Source organism: Maylandia zebra, linkage group LG16, assembly GCF_041146795.1.
Source record: "Maylandia zebra isolate NMK-2024a linkage group LG16, Mzebra_GT3a, whole genome shotgun sequence".
NCBI lineage: Eukaryota > Metazoa > Chordata > Actinopteri > Cichliformes > Cichlidae > Maylandia > Maylandia zebra.
This window is the reverse complement of record NC_135182.1, coordinates 30,583,676-30,600,782: the sequence shown is the minus strand read 5'-3', so window position 1 is coordinate 30,600,782 and position 17,107 is coordinate 30,583,676. Positions and strand designations below refer to the sequence as shown.

At 39.7% G+C, this 17,107-nt stretch overlaps 1 protein-coding gene across 2 annotated transcripts in view; it reads right to left on the bottom strand.

The window, feature by feature from the left end:
• Positions 1 to 17,107, bottom strand: part of LOC101478416 (ly6/PLAUR domain-containing protein 1-like) — a 34,108-nt gene that overhangs the window by 4,954 nt on the left and 12,047 nt on the right. The window lies entirely within an intron of this gene.

Genomic DNA, 17,107 nt, shown 5'->3' with positions numbered 1-17,107 from the left:
CAGCTTATGTGTCTGTGGCTGTCTTACAGTTTGTCTGAGGAAAATGTTAGCCAGCCAGAAAAGACAGATCGTAGTTGGTTGGATCATGAAAACCAAACCACAGAAAGTCTTTAAACAGAAGTGGCAACTACTACAATCGTTTTTCAAACCTAGCAAAGCAGACTTTTTTTTTCAAAATTTCCAAATCCAAGTTGTTTTGTGTGCGTACATCTCCCAAAGTAGTTTTTAGTGATAATTTAAAAAATATTTGCTCCACCACCAACTCCTCATGGGTATAAATTTTGAATTTTTGTGCTTTAAAAGATAAAAACTTTGCACAGTTAAAAAATTGCATCCATGAACACACAAAAATAGAAGAAAGACAAATCAACAGTGACTATCTCACAACCTGCTCTAAGAGAACGTGTTGTACAATATGTTCACATACTGACAGTGAAAGCATTAAATACATTTAACAATCAAAATTAATGAAGCACATTGAATTATTAGATTGTATTGTATCAGACTGTAAAGAGTTCCATCCAAGCTTGTTCATTTGTTTTGTGAAGGAGAACTTTATGAGAGAACGTTTTCGACCTTGAGGCAGTGTCCAGTTCACAATAAATACATCCAGTATAATAAAATATCTTTAAAACTATATTTACAGACATTTCAAGTGACTGCATTCGATGTTTAAAGTTCTTCTGAAAAGCATTTCAGGCACAGTTTTATATGAAGTTATAAAAACAAAATAATCCACATTGCAATAAAAGCCAAGGGGAATAAAAGAGGGTAATTTTTTCCACATATTCTTTCGCTGTATACACGGACACGTTATTTATCCAGAACAAGTCAGAGGCGTTTATGAGATTACTTGGGGGAGGCTTTAACATTTTAGTGACATTTTCTTTTAAAGAAATTTAGAAATCAGACCATGAACTTCCAGTAACCCCTGTAATATTTCACTCCTCTCTCCACCCAAGTGAAACTGATGCAGGTGTAGTAACACCCAAAGATCTGTACGCTCATTTAAATTGTGCATCCTTCCATGTTTTCTACACTGCAAATATCAGTGGAGGTCCCCGAAGGTGCAGACTAATCCAGGGGAAACACAGTGTGAAATGTTACAGAGCTCTGGAGGGAAAGGTCTCATCCTCTCACAAAGCCTGCAGATTAAAATCTGACTGAAGCCCTGTTTACATTTTGAATTTTAGCTGCAGGAATAACAAACCAGGAATAACACTGTGCGACAAGGGAAATGGAAAACTGACGATCTCTACACGAACATTCCCAAATAGCAATTACTAACATTTGCATGTTTAAAGAAAATATTTCATAGATCCCAGATCTTTTAATATTTTTATGTTATATTTATGTCATCATCATCATCATCATGAGAATGAAATGTTACATTCTCCATTTGTATTTATACATGGTCAAGTTCAACATATGTCCAGTATGCAACTTAATGGCCACCTAAATTTTAATTTTATTGGAGCCACCACCAAATATGGAAGGAAGAATGATAAAGTCCTTAAATATCACAGACATATAGTTTAACACAGCAGTCCCCAACCTTTTTTCCGCCACGGACCGGTTTAATGTCAGACAATAATTTTAACGCACCGGCCTTTAAGGTGTCGCTAAAATACCCTAAAATGTTATAGTAACACGTAAATATTTCTTTCAAAATAAGACACACAACTACAACACGGAAAAAGACCCAGGGAAACCGAGTTAACGATAAAAACCCTGAAAACCATGAACACACGAGCCTCAACTCTTGCAGCCCCGTACCAAACAACTCCCCGTCCATGGCCCAGGGGTTGAGCCCGTTGGTTTAACACACAATTCAATAGATTCCGATAAAGCTAAAGACATTTTTGACAACGCTCAGGACATCATCTAAAGCAGCGGTCCCCAACCTTTTTTGCTCCACGGACCGGTTTATGCCCGACAATATTTTCATGGACCGGCCTTTAAGGTGTCGCGGATAAATACAACAAAATAAAACTAGTACCGGTACCGAAAAAAAAAGAAAATTTATTCATAACACACGTGAAAAGACCAAGGAAAACCGAGTAAACGATAAAAACAATAACAAAATAACGCTGAAAACCGATAAAAGCCCTGAAAACTATACATTTCACACCTGAGCCTCAACTCTCGCGGCCCGGTACCAAACGACTCACAGACCGGTACCGGTCCAAGGCCCGGGGGTTGGGGACCGCTGATCTAAAGGATCTTGGAAAGAAAAGGGTCTGGATTTGCTCATTTAAATTGTGCATCCTTCAATTTTTTATACACTGGACATCGGGAACCCTTCTGCAAGCACTGCTAAATATTTTGTGGGCGTTGTTACTCATTCACATATTTTGGCTAACAAATTACCAGTTTGATTATAAATCATCAGCATGAGGATTTAGTTCTACAGCTAAGGTGTGAAAGTAAGGTGCAATGACTATTACAACTGGGATCTCAAATTGTTGACCAACGAAATCAATACATGTACTGTGTCCCTTAAATGACGTTCAATATGACAGGTTAAAGGCATAGATTTTTTCTGAACTACTGGACATGGTGAGTTCAGGATAATCTTCAAAGCTGTCTTTATAACTTGGGTTTGGAATTCTTAATGTCAGGATGCGTCTACACGTACACGACTATTTTGGTAACTATAGCTTTTATTATGCGTTTTGGCTGTTTGTTTTTGATGTTTTGGATCCCTGAAAACTGACCTTTTGGAAAACTTCTGCCAGAGTTAAGAGTTTGGAAAACTTGGATTCAGTGTTAAAGTGTGGACAAGGACTTTTGAATGGTCAACATTTCTTCACGGTTGGAGTTACATCGCCACCTGCTGCTTTAAGATGGTCTTGACAACACTTGGATGTGGACGGTAGTGATGGGTCGTTCGCGAACGAAATGGCTCTTAGAGCCGACTCTTTGACGTGAACGACGCGAGCCGGCTCCTTATCGCGAGCAGTCACGTGTTTTTTTTTTTTTTTCTCTCTCTCTCTCTCTCTCTCTCTCTCTCTCGCACTTTTTTTCCGCTTCACTTCGCACCTGAGCCTTGTGCTTTATGCTGGGCAGAGGGGGGGAGGGGCGGTAGTTACACTGAGTAGCACAGGAACAGAGCCAGAGGGAGAGAGAGCGAAAGAGAGCCAGGGACAACAGCGTCACATTAGAAAGGTGTAGTAATCATCCACAACTATTTTCCGTTGCAGATGATAAAGGATTCAGAAAGTTTATTCATGCAGGTCCATATAACAGAGAATGTGCATCTTCTGTTTGTTTTCATATTATAATTTATATTTAATTGTGTTGTGGTTTGCAGTGTTTTGTGTTGTTTTCACTTTAAATTTGTAAAAGGAAAAAGCTGAAAATTTAAATAGTTAAAAGTTGAAATGTGAATAGTTGATTTTTGTATTATATGATTTATTTATTACATTTTATGTGGAGTGAAAAAATAAAAGTATATTTACAGTGGCCCCTACAGACAAAGCACATACAAACTTCAAATCACGTACGAACTCTGAAGCACGTACAAACTCCAAAACACGTACAAACTCCAAAACACGTACAAACTCCAAAACACGTATGTTGTAGAGACCCACCTTTTAGCACATCCCAGCACACCCACTCACTTCACCAGATGCACCTTGTTTAGTTCTCTCACCTTTGATTGGGTGTGGTGCTTGTCCTTGATTGCACTCACCTGTCACACATTATATGTCACACAGTATATAAGGACTGCATTCACTTTTGGCTCACTCTTTCCGCACTTCCACACGGGGCGGCAGCTGAGGTGAAGTTCTGTTTGGGTTTTTATTTTATGTAATGTTAAGGTAATGAGTAACTTGAATCTCTGTTTTCTTTCAGCATTGGCAGTCCATGTGTGTCTTTGTTTCCTTCCTTTTTTGCCTTATTTATTTGAGAATAAAAGGAGTACCCTGAAACTAATTCTGCATTAGATGGCTGCTTTTCTTATTCTAACCGGATGAGCCCATGAAGCTGATTGCTTCAGCCCTGAACCTTCCTCCCTTCAAAACATGGTCCTCCGAGCGGGAGAGGTATTAGCATCATGGATACACAGCAGCCATCTAGAAAATCCAGTCGTGATAGTAGACCTCCTGCCTACCTGCAACAGTATGAAGTTCAGTACCCTGGAGCTAGAAGAGCTACATGTGAGACAGAGAGCCAAACTGAGTGTCAGCACAGTGATAAAGACACACATGGGCTGCAGGATCCTGTCGGAGAGTCAGAAAGACCACCAGAGACATCCCTTGTTCCTTTACCCACCACCCAAGATGAGGTCATGAGGGAACTCCTAACGACCATGAGGGAGATTAAGCAATTTATGGTTCAATCATCTCCTTCCCATTCTCGTAGCTCCAGATCTTCCATTCGCACAGTCTCATCTGATGGAATCAAAGCTTCTGTATGCAGTTTACGAGCCAGTCCTCAAACACATCAACAACATGAGCAGCTCCCAGTGATTGATACAGTAACCTGTCAATCACCCTTCCAGCCCCCGCAGATTAGCCGTCAGTCTGGCTTAGTTACAGCTGCCAGCCCTCCTTTACCTAATTCAACAATACTAGATGCTGCTATCCCTTCAACTGGTTTGCCTAGACCAGTCCTTGCTACAGAAGATGAGACTCCCTTTGATTTCCTGGCCTTATCACGGCAGGATCCCCACCAGATCTCATGTGTTCAACCTGCTGTTCCTTTAGCTGAAGACCCTGTTCAACCTCTCATTCGCATATCTGACCACAAGCATTGCCCTCCTCTAGAGCAGCAACCAGCTACATCCAATACCTCATATGAACAGAAACCTTTGATATCTGGTACTGCTAGCTCGGGTCACTCCTCTAGCACGAGAACACATGTATATAAGCTTGAAGGTCCTTCATTTCCAGACCTTAGTAGAGAAGACGAAATGCAATACAGGATGTTACGGATGGCCCTTACAAACCTTCTTGATCCTCATGAGACAGAGCACTTCAAATATCATGTCCTTCTTGATCACCTCAAAGTAGACCAAGCTAAACGATTAGCTCTTGCCTTTTCCTATGCTCCTGACCCATACACTCAAGCTATCAAAGCCCTTGATGAGCGTTATGGGCAACCAAGACAGCTGGCATTGAAAGAGCTAAAGAATATACTGGAACTGCCTCCTATCAGAGCAGGTGATGGTCAGAGCCTTGATAATTTTGCTCTTCGAGTACAGGCTTTAGTTGGGTTGCTTAGCACTATGGGAGAACAAGGACGTGCAGAACTAGACTGTGGCTCCCATGTCGATCGCTTGTTAGTGAAGTTGCCTGCAGAGCATTTCAGTCGCTTCAAACGGCATGTTTACAGGGAACAGGGAGAAATGACGTATACCTTGCCTTTGTTCTCATCCTGGTTGCAAATGGAATGCAGGTGTCAACCAAAGAAGGCCAGTCCTGTTCCATCCTTCAACCAGACACGACCTGCCCGTAAGTACGCTTCTCCACTTACAACAATATTACATGAAGCAAATACATCTGATGATTCTGTACATGCAACACAGCCGATCATGACAACTAAGGCTACATGTGCATATTGCTGCTCACCAGAACATCACATTAGTAAGTGTCCTGGGTTTATTCAGAAGACAAAGGATGAGAAAACAAACTGGATAAAAGTAAACAAACGGTGTTGGCGTTGTGCTAGGAATCATCAGGCCGCAAAGTGTGACCTAAAGAAAGCATGTGCCACCTGTATGGGACTACATCTCCAGATCCTATGCGATGTAAATAAGAGATCTAAAACTGACACTCATCCTGTAGTGAGGACGCTATACTTTGATAGACCTAGTGATTGTCCTAGTGTCCTTTTAAAGGTCGTGAAAGTGCTCCTGCGAAATGGCAAAAGAACCCTTGAAACATATGCAGTACTTGACGATGGCTCCCAGCGTACCATTCTTCTGACATCAGCTGCACAGCATCTCAACCTAACTGGGGAAGCAGAGAGATTATCACTTAGAACGGTCCGTCAGGAAGTTGAAACTATTCATGGTTCTTCCGTAAGTTTCAAAATCTCACCCATCGCACACCCAGAGAAAACCTACACAATTACTAATGCCTTCACTGCAAATCACCTAGCACTTTCAGACCACACCTACCCTGTATCATCTCTCCAACGGAGATACAAGCATCTTCAAGGTATCCCATTACCCATTATTAATAAAGCAGCGCCACTCCTGCTCATAGGCTCAGATCATACTCACCTCATCACGCCTACTGCTCCATTGAGACAGGGACCATATGGGTCTCCTGCAGGAGTTAAAACCCAATTAGGATGGACACTTCAAGGCCCGATCACAGATTTTCATCCCCAGAGCAGTACAGAGCACGTGCAGTGTTTGTTCACATCTCTCAGTTCATCTGCAGATGTACTGCGTTATCATGTTGAGAAGCTATGGCAACTAGACACTTTACCTGAATACAGTGAGAAATCTGTGATCCGATCAAAGCAAGATCAACTGGCACTGGAACTCCTTGAACAGGCCACAAAAAGGGTTGAGATCAATGGTGTTAATCGCTACGCCACTCCTCTTCTTCGGATGGCAAACTTTCCTCCTTTGAATGTCCCTCCAAATGTAGTCATGTCTAGACTCCGCAACACTGAGGCTCGGTTAGCTAAAGATCCTGGCAAAGCCATGTCTTACAAGGATCAGATTTTGAAATTGGAGCAAGCAGGCTATATAGTCAAACTTAGCCCAGAGGAGATGCACAATAGCAAAGAAACCTGGTATATCCCTCATCATATGACAAGTCACAACAATAAAGATCGCATAGTCTTTGACTGCTCTTTCACATTTCAAGGTCAGTGTCTCAATAAGTACCTATTGCCAGGACCAATCCTAGGCCCAACACTTCTTGGTGTTTTGTTGCGTTTTAGGCAACATTCAGTAGCAATAAGTGGCGACATCAAAGGCATGTTTCACCAAGTCCGTCTTCTGCCTCCTGATAAACCACTCCTCCGATTCCTGTGGCGTGACATGAACAAAGCAGCTCCCCCTTCAGTGTATGAGTGGCAGGTACTCCCCTTTGGCACGACCTGCAGCCCTTGTTGTGCAATCTATGCACTGCAGAAACATGTGAAGGAATATCAATCTGACAAAGATGTGCAGTCTTCAGTAATGCAGTGTTTCTATGTTGATAACTGCTTGCAGAGTTTTCCATCAGCAGAGTTAGCTCGAACACTCCTAGACAAATTAAGAAACCATCTATCAGAAGGAGGCTTCGACCTTCGCCAGTGGGCCAGCAATAATCCTGTTGTGATTAGCCATCTACCATCTGAGGTAAGAACGGCAAGTAATGAACTTTGCCTGATTGAAGACAAGCCATCTGGCCCACATGAACGCACATTAGGATTATTGTGGAATTGTGAGACTGATTTGTTTGCCTATAAATACAGAACTCTAGCCTCACACCCCACCACAATGCGTCGTATCTATGCAGTACTTGCTCGTCTGTATGACCCATTAGGCTACTTACTCCCATTCACAACACGCGCCAAAACCTTGGTGCAAGAGCTATGGAGAAAAGAGAGAGACTGGGACGACCCTTCCCTTCCACACGACCTCTTAGAGGCATGGAAGTCCTGGGAAGAAGAACTTTGTTATCTCCCACAAATTGCCATCCCACGTTGCTATACTTCTAAGGAAATGGATGTTTCTACCACAGTTCGAGACATTCATATCTTCTGTGACGCTTCAGAGCGAGCATATGGTGCTGTCGCATATTTGAGACTTGACCTCCTAAACAGCATGGATACAGACTCCTTCCTCATGGCCCTCCAACGATTCATTTCTCGACGAGGAACACCCCTGGAAATTATATGTGATCAAGGAACTAACTTCAAAGGAGGAGATAAGGAACTACGGGCAGCCTTTAACAACCTTGCTCCGACTCTACAGCCGGTCCTGATGACTAAAAGAATCCATTTCAAATTCAATCCCCCGCATGCACCCCATTTCGGTGGAGCCTGGGAGAGGGAGATACGTTCTGTGAAGAATGCTCTGAAGAGAACCATTGGTGCACAGATGGTCACTGAAGAGGTCTTAAGAACAGTCCTAATTGAGATTGAAGGCATTCTTAACTCAAAACCCCTAGGCTATGTATCCTCAGACATTGCGGACATTGACCCCGTAACCCCAAACCTTCTCCTTATGGGCCGACATGATTCATCACTTCCCCTGGTATCCTATTCTGATTCTGACCTCCTAGGCCGACGACGATGGCGACATGCACAAATATTGGCAGATCACTTCTGGCGACACTTCATAAGAGACTATCTACCATCCCTCCAAAGAAGACCCAAATGGCAGAAGGAAAAACCAGATCTCACATTGAACTCTGTCGTCATGATTATGGATTCACACCTTCCACGAGCCCTTTGGCCTGTAGGAAGAGTGACGCGCTTGCTGAAAAGCCCAGATGACCACATCAGAACTGTGGAGGTCTTAGTACAGGATAAAACCTATATCCGCCCTGTCTCCTGTCTGATCCCCCTGCCCTCGCTTCCTGACGAAGACTGATCCTGATCATATCAACATATTTCTCACTAGAAATATGGGGGCGGCTGTTGTAGAGACCCACCTTTTAGCACATCCCAGCACACCCACTCACTTCACCAGATGCACCTTGTTTAGTTCTCTCACCTTTGATTGGGTGTGGTGCTTGTCCTTGATTGCACTCACCTGTCACACATTATATGTCACACAGTATATAAGGACTGCATTCACTTTTGGCTCACTCTTTCCGCACTTCCACACGGGGCGGCAGCTGAGGTGAGGTTCTGTTTGGGTTTTTATTTTATGTAATGTTAAGGTAATGAGTAACTTGAATCTCTGTTTTCTTTCAGCATTGGCAGTCCATGTGTGTCTTTGTTTCCTTCCTTTTTTGCCTTATTTATTTGAGAATAAAAGGAGTACCCTGAAACTAATTCTGCATTAGATGGCTGCTTTTCTTATTCTAACCGGATGAGCCCATGAAGCTGATTGCTTCAGCCCTGAACCTTCCTCCCTTCAAAACAACGTACAAAAGACAACAGAAGTGCTCCAGGATGCTGGGCGCAGTGTTGAGCTTTTGTTACCTAGTGGCTACACAAGCCAGCAAGTACCAACGACCGGATTTGGTGTGTCGTAGTAACAGGTAAATGAACTTTTTTTTAAATTATTTGAATATATATGAGTGCCTGTGTATAAATACACAAACAATACACACATGCTTTCAATTGTGTAATTTAAGTGATCTAGTAGCTCTGCTTTGGAAGTTCAGTTCATGCTAGAAATGTGTTTTGGAGTTTGTACGTGTTTTGTCTCTAGGGGCCACCGCATGTATTTATATATAAACATATACAAATAAAACTACTTTTTTTTACGTTAGTAATTCCTTTTGTGCATAATTTTATATTATTGTTAATAATAAATTAATTAAAGCAACAAAAAAGAGCCGGTTCGGAGCCAAAAGAGTTTTTAGTGAGCCGAACCGAAAGAGCCGGATCTCTAAAAAGAGCCGGAAATCCCATCACTAGTGGACGGATATATTTTTTAAAACAAACTCAGAATTTTTTTTTGTTTAAAAATAAAAAAAAGACTGTTTGTAACCTCAGAAACACTTCAAGAGCATGTCCCGTTCTACGATCTGATCTCACTGCAACTTTATACACAACCCCCCCCCCCCCCCTGCTTTAAGCTCCTACATCATGCCTGGTCTAGTATGTTTCTAATGCTATTTAAAAATGCAGCTTCAATCCATGCTAAATATGAATAGTGCTGATAAAAACCTGGCAAGGCCAAGAATGGTGACTGAGTAGTTTTTGGGTGCGTGTATCTGCCAAAAAATAAATAAGCTAATGGACAAGGAACAGCAGCATGTTAGAAAGATGAGTCATTTTTTGATGCTTGGACCCGAGGAACAGAGTCAATATGTCTTTTTTTATTTTAATATTTTGAGCAGTAATTTGAAGATGGAAACAGTGGGTAACATGTTCAGTCAGGGGAAAATGAGCGTTAATAAAAGTGGGATATTACTGACAAAGAAAACAAATGTGATGGTTTTTCCCATTTCAGTCACAGGTTTTTTATTGGTGTGCTAGCCTCAACTCCTCTTCAGCTCCTTCATCTTCATTCATACCTTCATCTAGAAGCTTTATTTAAACTCCAGACCAGTCACCACCCTCTGTGTGCAATCATTAGTTCAACCCTTTTTTTTTTGTACATGTCACTCACAGTTTTTCATTAATCTGGCTTCAGGTTTTATTATTTTTTCACACCCTGTCAGATTTTGACTGATTTTTTTTCTCGTCTCTGGAGCTTTTTAACTTTCTCATTTAAAGTTCAATAAAGACGATCTGTCACTCACATTAAGTATCTTGATGTTGATGGGGCCATTCTTGCTGCTTTATTTTCTTTGTTACTTTTATTTTGTAATCTGGGCCCCCACCCGTGTTATAGTCTACATACATCAGGCTTAATGGCCTAACAAAATTTAATAGATCCATGGTGCATAAAGTTTGGCTTGCAATGAACATAGCGTGGAGCCAGAATTAGACATGTTCAATGAGGACAGCTAGAAACCCCATTTAAGGAAAGCCATTTTGCAAAGCTGATTTATCAGTGAGACAGTGTAATCAGCCAATATTAGCAATTTGCTGATATGTCAGTATCAGCATTTATAAAGCGTGATAAATGGAAATTAAAAATAAAAAATTGGGGTGGCTGTAGCTCAGGAGGAAGAGCAGATCTTGTGCAGCCAATGTGAAAGTGGGTGATACATGTGCAAAAAGACATCTGATCCTATTGTAGTCTATGGTAAAATGTCCCATAGAGTACAAAACACTTTTAGGTTGAGTTAAGGTCCATGACATTGCTACTGACCAATCATGTTGTTATGATATCATAGCTTTAAAATGTTGGGGAAATGTTGTAATTACCAACACTGTCTTCTGGAAAAAAATGGAAAATATTTTCTTTATTTAATTTAAGAATATGATAAATATGTTATCCATTTAGATTTGCTTTTAGCCCAATCTAGGTTACTCATATTAATTTGCTAGCGATTTTTTAATTACGTTATCTAGCTTCTTGGCTAATGCAAACTGAATGCTGAGACAACGTCACTGGGCAGTTGCATTTTTGAACCTGATAAGATGAAGTTATCTCACTTAACTTATTTATTTTTTGGCTACAAAAAATATTTTTTTTGTCAAGCACATGAGCACTGCCAATGAAACCTGCCATAAACGGTGCCATAAGATGAGCAGTCAGCTAACAGATCATATTGGGTCAAGTTGGCAATTACATTAAATTTATATGTAATAATACAGCAATTAACTGTGATAAACCAGTGACAGTCACATGTTGCTGCCTACATAGTTAGAAATTTACATTTAAATAATACATTTGCACTGAGCAACCTTTGTGTTCAATAGGATTATAACAGGAAAACAACCATCTGGCAGCCAGTTGAGTCAAATTGAGTCAGCAAATTGTGCTCATTCACAAAGATTCATTCAAAATGACAGCAACATGTTAGCAGTCTGTAATTATTTGTAAATAGAAGTTTCCCTCAGCCTACTATGAAACCAGAAATCAAGAGAGTGGGAGATCTCCTAACATGTTATACATTTAAATTGTAGCTATAAGATACCCCTGGATTGTACTGTGAGATAACGAGTTGCTGTTGATGAGCTGATTCAGTGCAGCAATGCAGCTGTACACCAAATTTTTTTATGTTCCTTATTTTTAAACATGTTAATGAATAAAAAAGTTGAAGAGCAGCAGTCAGAGTCTATTATAGATCACAGAGGTTTCTTGTTTAATTGCAAAACTGCCCACTAACCTATAACTAATATATAATATATATAATATAATGTTTTATCGATTACCTTGAGCTCACACACAGTCAGGGGGGCTCTTCTAGTTGAAATTCTGAACAAGTCCTTTATAGACATCATGCTCTGTAATTGAGTATTGAGTATTGATTACACTCTGTATGTAGTAGCTTTAAGCGTGGAGAATATATGCATTGATGTGCCACATTTCAGGAGCAGATATCAGCATAATGAAGCTCACGCGGCACATCAGGTAAACACTCCATCACATCTGAAGCGCCTGGGTGGGATTTCGTTTAATTTGTGCGTGGGGATCCAAAGATTCAGCACTTCAATCTAAATTATGCTGTTGAGTTAATTTATGGCAAAAAGGGTGAAAGGATGAAGAGAGAAGAAGTCTAATGAGAATCAGCATGCTTGGCTGCACAGGGAGGACCGAGCCATCCAATAAGTGTCTGGAAACCCTTCAGCTACTCCTCTAAATGACCTTTTAACCAAAAAAAAGAGCGATTCACTGACACTTTAAAGAAGCACAGAACAGGATCAACGCTAATGCTTTTGTTTTGGGGTTTTTTGCCAGTGACCTTGACATGTGCAAAATAACAGTTCCTTACTGGAGACAGAGTGATGTGAGTCTGCTCTATAGAGTTTATTGTCCATTTAAATCAAACCAGACGAGGCAGTGAAATGAGATAGCGGATGTTATACGAGCTGAAGTAAAGATGTCATCGAGATAAATGGTCAGCGGGGACGGTGGAATTTCACAACAGATATTTTTGGTGAAGGATGTAGAATCAAGTAATTACCTAATTCAAAGGTGTGCAGAAGTCGAGTAGAAGAAGATGAAGTCTAGAGAAAGTGAGCATTTTGTATGACTTACAACCTTGACATTAGTGGTCCATCCATATACAGTGGATTACAAGTGGATCTAGTACTTCCATAATGCTTTTATCTATGTCTAAGCACTTTTCCATGCACTGATAAATACATCTGGGGTAACTTGTGGTTCCACATTTTGCCCAAAGATACTTCAAGATGTGACCTTAAAACAACCTATGAAAATCATCTCCATTTAATATATGCGCAACGGCAGCAATTTGCTAGCAACGCCATACGAACAAAGATGTGGGACCAGAGCAGTTAGCTGCTATCTTCAAAGCATCTTTTGTGTGCCAAGACAGCAAAACAGGAGTAAGGTGGAATCAGTCTGCTATTGAATCAGGTTGGCAGGTACATGCAGTCTGTTTGTGATAATCCTGTGCTGTGATTCGGTACATTGCTGAACTGTGGGTAGTATCTGCATACTTTGAGTAAACAGAAATTCAATTCAGTCTAATAACTAATTACATTTAGAGTCAAACCACAGACTTGAAATTCAGAAGTTCCTCCACAGGCTGATGATTAAACTGCAGAATGAGGCACTCAGCAGCCTTTTATATTTGAGTGTATTAGATACTAACCAATTGGTGTTGAGTCCCCTATTGAAAATGTCACCAACACAGATAGCTGCTACAAGTACTGTTCGTCATTATATTAGTTTGCAACCACTCACACACTGATTCCAGTTGTTTGCAGTTCATTTCATTTCATTTCATTTATTTATTCATTTTCAGGCACAACAAATACCTATATTGAACATAAAATACACAAAACAAAAAACAAAACTTGCCTGAAAAAGGAGTGGGACGAAGAAAACTTATTAAATCCCACCCCTATACTCACTCATCAACAAAAAAAAAAACAATAAACTTCCCGCAGCTACGCCCATCATTGCATACAGACCCATCAACAGCCCCGGGCAGATACAAGCATCTAAGCGGCAGCTCGCAACCAACAATTAGAGCCTTCATAACTGAATACAGAATATATAAATTATAAATTGCATTACCACAGGTAACAGGCAGTAATAACTACAAGTAACAGACACACATACATATACATACATATATATCTACACACACAAGTACATATATGTACATACATACGCACACTTTATTTTTTATTTTTTATTTTGGAATCCATACCAGCAATGGTAAGAGGACAGACATTACAGAGCACACTAAAACCCATCATTGAGTATACTGTGACCAGACCAACTGTTTGTAGAGAAATTTAAATCTATGAATATTTTTGCATTGTTTCAATTGTAAACTCAGACTGTTCCAGATTTTCACACCACATACAGACACACAAAAGCCTTTACGGGTTGTTCGAGTTCTGGGTAATTTGAATTCTCCAAAGCCTCTCACATTATAAACCTTTTCTCGAATTTCAAATCTAGTTTGTAAATTTGCCGGTAAAAGTTTAGTAAAAGCTTTATACAAAATTATGGATGTATTGTAATTAACCAGATCCTGGAATTTAAGTAACTTTGCCTGAAGAAAGAATTTGTGAGTATGTTCTAGATAACCAGCCTTGTGAATAATACGCAGTGCTCGTTTCTGTACTGTGACTAATGGATTAGTTGTATTTTTATATGTATTTCCCCACACTTCCACACAATATGTAAGATATGGAAGAACCAGGGTATAGTACAGAGTACGAAGTGCATCTTTATCAAGGAATTGTTTCACTTTGTTCAAAACTGCGAGGCTTCTGGAAATTTTGGTTTTTATGTGTCTGACGTGGGGTTTCCATGAAATTTTGTTATCAATTATAACTCCCAAAAATTTGTTTTCACTCACATTATCAATTGGTACACCTTCAATGATAATTGGTAATTCTATATTATATTTTAAATTACCAAAAAACATTGCTTTAGTTTTATTTATATTTAATGATAATTTATTTATGTCCATCCATTTTTTTATTAATTTTAGCTCCCTGTTTACAGTCATTACAAGATCAGTATAATCATCGCTACTGAAAAATATGTTGGTGTCATCTGCGAACAGTATGAGTTTAAGTACTTGAGAAACATCAAAAATATCATTTATGTATACATTGAAAAGTTTTGGTCCCAACACTGACCCTTGGGGAACACCACATGTAATACCAAGTTTCTCTGAATGGTAATGCCCTATGCTAACATATTGTTCCCGACCTGTTAGGTAACTTTTTAACCAGTTACCAGCTTTCCCTCGAATACCATATCTTTCCAATTTATCCAGTAAAATTGAGTGATTGATTGTGTCGAAGGCCTTTTTGAGGCCAACAAAAATACCAACTGCATATTTATTTTTTATCCAGTGTATCAGTAATTTCTTCTACTGCCTCAATTATCGCCATTGAAGTGGTTCTTTGCGTTCTGAAACCATACTGACCAACATTTATTATTTGATGTTTTTCAAGGAATTTTTCTAATCTTGAATTAAAAAGTTTTTCTAGAATTTTTGAGAATTGAGGCAGTAGAGAAATAGGCCTATAATTGGTAAAACTGTGTTTGTCATTACTTTTATATAGTGGTATTACTTTCGCAATTTTCATTTTTTTTTGGAAAACAACCGGACTGAAATGATAAATTACAGATATATGTTAAGGGACTAGCAATATTCAGTTGTCTGCAAACCTTTGGGAACCTGTCTATGAGTAATAGCAGAAGGCTAAGTCGGTCTGCGATGCTCTGGAGATAAGTTGCCTCCGGCAAAGCAAGATGTGCAACTGCTTTTCTTTCGCATGCTCAACCTCTGGACGACCAGTTTCTCATCAACAGCAATTTTTTTTTTTTTTACTAAATAATATTCAATGGAACCACTGATTTTTCCTTGTTACAAAGAAGTTAGTGTCCCATTTTTACTACTTGGCTGGCTGACACACAGTTGTTACCCAACAACAACCAGCACACTGACCATTAACAAGTCCTGAGGCTTCAAAACGTGAAGTCCAAATGTCATGAACGAGCTCGTCTGGCTGTGTCCAAAGTTATATATACACAGCCTTACACATTTGACTACATGAAGCGGACAATGAATGTCAATATGGCTGAAAGAGTAGACACAGTCACAATACAGATGCAAATGCTTTTTTGTTTTCTCCAGGCACCGGCGTCACACACATTGTGCTGGTCGGTGTTCATTCCCTGCTGTTAAAGAATTCCACATCACATGTGGTCAAATGCTGTTTACCATTCAGGATCACTGCAGCCTGCTCAGTTTGCTCTGTGATTAAAACATCCAAATTCATGAGCTACACAAGTAACCACACAGTGTGCAAAAATGTATGACCTGTAATTTTTCCTTTTAGAAATAATAATACATTTTAAAGTCCTTTAAATAATGGTTCACAAAACCTCACCCTGACAAACTTCAGCAGCCTCGCTCCCTCGATTTAACAGAATGAATGTAAACTTCCGAGAGTAACCACAGTCTCATTTCATTTTCTCTGATACAGTAAATTAACTTTTCTGAATAGCCGAAGCTAATTTAGATAAGCAGTGAAATCAGGCAGACACGGGTGAAGCCGCCATTGTCTCCATCTTGCTCCATGATGCTCTGCGGTCTCTTTGTCGAGATGAGCGGTGGCTGGGTTGGGGTCATCAGCCGTCGTTACATAATCTAAACCGGCCCATTGACAGGAATTAGTCTGGTGTTACAGCTCTGAGTCATCGGGGCTCTAGGGTTATAATACTTTTACATTTTTCCATTAATTAAATAACTTTTATTTCATTTTGATGTCAGTTTAGTTTTGAGTTTGCTTGATTCAGTTTACTTTTTAAGATCTTGTGTTTTCATGTTTAATTCGTGTGAGTGGTATTTGTTGGGGCAGATGCTTGAAAGATTACCTCTGAATCATTGAAGCATAAAAAAGGTATTTAACTAAAGGGATGAACCAGTGTTGTGTTTGAACCCATTTTAAATTGTATCTTTAGGGATTTTGTTACTCTCAACCTGTTGCAAAAACATGTTACTTGTTCCAGTTTATTTAGTTGAATATGTGAAAAATGCCTAAGATAATAGAGTTTGACAGACACAAAATAGTATATTTGCAAAATGAAGAGGATTTACAAAGAGTTATTACCCCAAAATGTGGCACATATTGTCATGGTGTGCTGTGTCCTTACAAAATCTGAGGAAGCTGAAGAAGTGGAGGACAAAAGAAAGATTGTAGATAGGCCTAAAGACCTATCTACAATCAACAGTATCTGAAAGTGATTCTCCTAAGAAACTTTTGACTTTTGGACAGAATTGTATCTCTTTTAAAGAACAAAAACAGGAAATCCAGGAATTGCTCAGACTCAAATACTGTCAGTGAATTTCTTTTTTGGTGGTTACTTTTGAACCTGTGCACATAAAACTCAAAAACCTGTTCAGAGATGAGACAC